This window comes from Alligator sinensis, unplaced genomic scaffold (assembly GCF_000455745.1).
Source record: "Alligator sinensis unplaced genomic scaffold, ASM45574v1 scaffold381_1, whole genome shotgun sequence".
In the NCBI taxonomy this organism is placed as follows: domain Eukaryota; kingdom Metazoa; phylum Chordata; order Crocodylia; family Alligatoridae; genus Alligator; species Alligator sinensis.
The window spans coordinates 881,391-887,424 of NW_005842440.1; the positions used below are offsets into that span (position 1 = coordinate 881,391).

The 6,034-nt window shown below is 46.1% G+C and overlaps 1 protein-coding gene across 23 annotated transcripts in view; it reads right to left on the reverse strand.

Moving 5' to 3' along the window:
• RGS6 (regulator of G protein signaling 6) overlaps positions 1-6,034 on the reverse strand; it is a 578,846-nt gene that overhangs the window by 147,143 nt on the left and 425,669 nt on the right. Inside the window, exon 2 of one of the 23 annotated variants that reach the window (XM_025212012.1) lies at positions 754-814. The exons of the other annotated variants lie outside the window; for them this stretch is intronic. The gene's annotated coding sequence lies outside the window, so the exon portion shown is untranslated. The remainder of the gene's footprint in view (positions 1-753; positions 815-6,034) is intronic. 23 annotated transcript variants of the gene reach the window in all.

A 6,034-nucleotide genomic window follows, 5' to 3' on the forward strand; every position in this document is an offset into this window, starting at 1 on the left:
TTCCCTTGGCAACCCAAAAGTGTGGGTCCAAGCACTCCTGCCACCCACCTCCCCCCACCATAAATCAAGCAAGCACATTGCAGATGTTGGTCAACTGCAGGCTACTGAAATTTAATGAACTCATATTTAGGAAAGAAAAGACAGAAGAAAAGTGAAAATGCCCCCAGCCACAGGTCACCCACCCCTGGGACTCTCAAGCACTCCTCACTTCCTTCCACATTACCCACTGTGAGGCATGTTGGGCTGGATGCTCACTCCCACCCTGTGGTGTTGGAGCTAGAGCACTTCACATAATCATAAACCAGTCCCTAAGCAGTGATATTTTGGAGCAGTTCAATTGCTAATGTGTGCCTGTACCCTAAAACTTTCACTTTTAGGCTAGCATTTTCAAAATAAGTTGCTAGAGTTTTTCCTAGGGAAGTTTCTTGGAAATACTAATTGTTATATAGCACTTGGAGTCCTAGTACTGAAAAGAACAAGCACTTGGGCTTCTGCAGTAGGAGGCTGAGAAAGAGCTAACATTTTTCTTTAGACAATGTTCAGGCACATGTGAGAGGAATCCCAAACAGACACTTCTTGAATCTTCTTTTAGTTGTGCAGCAAGGGGAGAAACTGATTTGCAAGGCCACCCCAAACTACTGTGGCTGGCTCTCATCCTTCCTTCACTCCAGCAGTCATGTCCTGATGCAGTTCAAGTTCATCATCCTACAAGAATAGGCTCATTATGTACATGGTACATTTGAATGTACTAACCTGATCACTTTCCATCTTTCCTCATCTATTTGTACAGCTTCAAAAGGCATAAGAAAAGATCCTGTCAAAAGGAAAGAATCAGAGAGCAATTGGAAGCAATCAAGAGGTTCTGGAGTGGAGTTAGCGCACACAGAATTACCTTGGGGTATGCCTGCAAGGCACTATGTGGTGCCATGTGGATTCTAGTATGTTAGCTAACATATCTATAGCTGGCTCGGGCTCTATCTGCAAAGCACTGTGCTGTGCTACATAGTTATACCCTCTGTGGCTGTGTTTCTTCATTAGAAAAAGATGGGCTAATAATATTTAGCTATCTCTCAGACATGCTGCAAGGATTAATTAGTTAATGTCTGCACAGTACTTTGAAAATGTAAAGCCTCATATAAGTGCTTATTATATTGTAGATCCTGCTGATGGAATTTTCCAGTTCTATCTTCACTTCCTAACAGTTTCTCCTTTGTAGATGTTCATTTCTATTTTTACTCCTACAGACAGAAAGTTGTCAGTACTCTGCAAATAAAGTTAGCATTATGCCCAGAGCAAACTACATCAAGTCCAGAGGCAGGTAACTCAGAGTACCGTTTCCTGCTTGAGACAACTAATTGAAAGGTCAATATTTAGAAACCTTTGCTAAGTCACTGTCAAATTACTGTGTGACAGTCTAAGACAAATCTGAGTCAAAGATGCTGATCAAGTAACTTTATGATGATGATATGTCATTTTGTGTTTGTTCTGCATTACGCAGTATTAGGCTATCCCTGGATAGACCCCACAGATTTTAAGCAATTTGTGGCAGGGGCTTTGGCTTATTTTATCTCTGATGGGGTGTTAAATACACTGGTATCACTATTTGAATCATAACAAATTCACACGGTCTTATTCCAGAAACACTCAGGCTGAAAACTTGAGAGAGGCTATTATATTATGTCTAAACCAGAAAAAGCACTGGCTTGGCAAGAATAATAGAGCCGATATTCAGTTGTGACAGCCAGGTGGAAAGTGCTGGCTATGAAAAACTGGCTGATGCATATGTGTATAATGTGTTTGAACATATCTACACATTCTTCACATCTGCAGAGGTGATATCCATATGACAAACTGCACAGCTATGTGATCAATTATGGAACCACATGCTACTGAAATAAACATACCTCTTGCCAGTGACTGTCTCATCTACACTTAGCGCATGATTCCATCTTCTCTAGGTCTGGATTCCAAGCCATTTGACAACAAATCAATCTGCCAGAAAAATGTTTCCTTCTTTGTCCCACAAATGCAAAATCTCCCTTTGATTTTACACCTGCACAAGACCTAGAAGGGGCAGTAATCAGAGCTGGGCAAGACAGCTGTTCTATATATAAACAGGGGATGATGTCATGAGTTTAAAGTCTACTATTTTATAACTTTGCAAGATTAGAAACAGGTCATTTAAACTCCTAGAAAAGAAGTCTCCCCTTCATATTGGACTCAGCAGTCACTTTTAGCCCTAGAAGCACCTGAGGCAAGGGACCTAGGAATCAAAACATGTTTATATATAGAAAAGCTAATTCAGGTCATCGGCATAGGTTTTTTTAAAGTAGCTGTTTCTTTTAGCCTTGTATAATTAGACTTTTAGTAACCAAAGAGTTGGTCCTTGCAGGCTGAGAGAGATTACATTTTCTAAAACCCACAATCAGTTTTATGATGGCAGCTCTATAAGATGCAGGTCTTTTCCAAAAGAGGTGGTGGTGTAATGATTTTATCAGCACTCCTTAGGGACAATGTGTATAACTTACCTTTGATCACACTCATCAGCACAACACCCATGACAAACTCATGATGATAAAACCTTTTGATCATACCATCATGTATTTCATGTACATTGTCCAAACAGAACTCTCTAGTTGGCTTCATAATCTGTGAAGCAATCTATGTTCTGATAGTGCTACTGGCCTGGACTTACTTTCTTGTTCTTGTTGTTTGCAGAGCAGTTTGAGGATGGGAAATGCTATGGGTAAACTATGCAGGGGTTTGGGTTGTAGCTGTGTTGGTCTAAGGACATAGGCAGACAAGGTTCCTTGGGTGAATTTGATATATTTTGTTAAACTAACCCAAATGGTTGGAGAATAGTTATTAAGCAAGCTTTCGGGTTAAAAAACCCGGGTAAACTATAGTACTAGTAAACCTTTTCTTGTTTTTGTAGTTAGCCATAACTTGCCACTGCCACAATTTCCCCATCAACCCAGAGAACTATTACAAATAGTACACGGGTGGGGTTAACAGGAGGTTGGAATGTGGAGGTAGAAGGAAATGATCCTCAGTGTTTTAAGATGTTTCGTAGCCAGTAAAGCGACCAAAACGCTGGCTTGCATCCATAGACATTTCTCAAGCAAATCCCAGGATGTCATTCTCCCGTTGTACTTAGCCTTGGTGAGGCCGCAGCTGGAGTACTGCGTCCAGTTTTGGGCTCCACAATTCAAAAAGGATGTGGAGAAGCTTAAGAGAGTCCAGAGGAGATCCACGCGCATGATCAGAGGTCAGGAAAACAGACCTTATGACGAGAGGCTGAGAGCCGTGGGACTTTTCAGCCTGGAAAAGCACAGGCTTAGGAGTGATCTGATGGCCACCTATAAGTTTATCAGGGGTGTTCACCAGGACCTGGGGGAACGTTTGTTTACCAGAGCGTCCCAAGGGATGACAAGATTGAATGGTTATAAACTCCTGCAAGACTGTTTTGGGCTGGACATAAGGAAGAACATAAGGAAGGGACTTGCACCAGAGCTGAATTTGACCATTTTATTAATTTTCATTCTCACTTGTAATAGAATAAAAACTGCTGTTGCCCAAACACCATAGAGAAATAAAGCAGCAGAAATCCTCAGTAAGAGTCTTTGAAAAAAAGATATGTTGGGAGAGATCAACAGTATGCAGACTGTCTATACCAAAGCCTCTGTAACCAACAGGGGCCTCCATCTTATAGTTTATGTACCTTTGCTATTTCAAACAGGGGTACCATAATGGCCAGCATATGCATCAGGATCTAAAGTTATGTGGACAGAAAAGTGATGATATGTCCTCAACCTACCAGTGAAAATGGTTAGTTTTGAACTGAGAGAGGATGTTAGCTGTGATAGCCTAAAGTCAGGCAGAATGCAGAAGTGGATCAAGATTTTGCACTGGGTTGGCAGACAATGCTGCAGGAGCAGTAGTTGGGGACTTTTCAAGTCCCCAAAGCAGGTAAAAATGCCCCCCCCCTTCCCCTCTCTGGCTCAGAGGCATGTCCTCTCTCCTCTCCTCCCCACCAGCTCCCCCCAGCCTGCCACTGTCCCCCAATGTCTCAGAGCAAGGGATGCTTCCAAGCCTGCTCCTGAGTCCACTGCAGCCAGGCTGTCCAAAGGAAGGGACAGTGGGAGCAGCAGGAGGAGTTCCCTCTCCCTATGCCTGATCCCAGGTTGGTGGGGAACACTCAGATGGGCCAGCCAGGCAGGGAGAGGAAACCTGTGCACAACCGCCACTGTCCCAGGCTGAACCTGGTCCCCACACAGCCCGGCTGGAGTGGACAAAACCAGTTTTGGAGCCTTCTCCCACCCCTGGGTCAGTAGGGACAGCAGCAGTGGCAGTCAGGGAAAGGGGGGAAGAGAAGGGGAGGGGACATGCCTCTGAGCATAGAGGGAAAGGGAAGGGGGAATTCTTAACTGCTTAAGAAGAGAAGTCCCCAGTGGTTGCTCCTATAGCGTGTTCAGAAAGAGGGGTACAGCCATTCCATTGCATTCCTTCTGGAGCTGTCTTTAGATGATTTGTGCATTACAGACTAAATCAGAGATCTATAGTATAAGCTTTCATAAGCAGAGAGATCACTTCATCAGATGCTGTGAACTTTTGAACTGGAATTTTTTTTTAACTGTAACAATGAAACCACAAAAACAAAACCACCCCCCCAACACACACGCACACACTTCCCACACCTACATTTGAATATGTTATAAGTTGTGATGGTCTCTACCTGCCTGAGGCAGTTCTAGGATTAGATTTCAGAAGTGCCTGGTTCTCAGCTGAACTCAATTCAGTGGAACAGATTACCTTCCCTTAAAGGACCTGATCCTGTGAGACACTGTGCTGAATTCTTGCTAATGTCAATAAGCACTTAGATCTTGATACTCAGGGACTAGGACACAGAAAAAGACAGAAATGTCGGCTGACTTGAGGCAGGCAAGCTTCTTTGGCCTGCACCCCCGGGGGGGCTGTGGGGCTGTGCCGGACTCCTCCTGGGGGTGTGGGCTCCCGGATCTGCACGCGGGATGACAGGAGGCTGCCACTGTTGCCTGGGATCAGCGCTGGGTGCAGCCCATGCCCACTGCTGGGAAGACACTTATAAGATGTGAAACTCCCTTCTTGAGAGCACGGAGGCAAAAAGGGATCTTGGAGTCATCATTGATTCCAAGATGAACATGGGCTGACAATGCGAGGTCAAGGTCAGCAGGGCTAACCGGACCTTATCATGCATCCACAGGTGCATCTCAAGTAGGGCCAAGGAGGTGATCCTCCCCCTCTACGCGACACTGGTCAGGCCACAGCTGGAGTACTGTGTCCAGTTCTGGGCGCCACACTTCAAGAGGGATGTGGACAACATTGAGAGGGTCCAGAGGAGGGTCACCCGCATGATCTGGGGACAGCAGGGCAGACCCTACAATGAGAAGCTACAGGACCTGAACCTGTTCAGCCTTCACAAGAGAAGGCTGAGGGGGGACATGGTGACCATCTATAAACTCACTAGGGGGGACCAGAAGGGTTTGGGGGAGACCTTGTTTCCCCCCAGCGCCCCCCGGGATAACAAGGAATAACGGCCACAAGTTGTTGGAGAGTAGGTTTAGATTAGACATCCGTAAGAACTACTTCACAGTCAGGGCGGCTAGGATCTGGAACCAACTTCCAAGGGAAGTGGTGCTGGCTTCTACCCCGGGGGTCTTTAAGAAGCGACTCGATGCCTACCTGGCTGGATATATGTGCGGGATGACAGGAAGCTGCTGCTGCTGCCTGGGACTGGTGCTGGGTGCAGCCCATGTCCAGTGCCAGGAAGACTGCTGCTGCCGCTGATCCCAAGTAGCAGCAGCAACCTCCTGTCATCCCGTGTGTAGATCTGGGGGCCCATGCACCCTGGGAGGCCTACACACGGTAGCAGTGGTGGGAGGGCAGGTGGGGGAGGCTACAGTGAATTTTGGGGTGGCAGCAGCCCCCCTTCCATCACTGCGGCCTGCCCCAAGTGCTGGGGAGAGCCTGGTGCTGGCCCTGCTGCAGCCCTGGG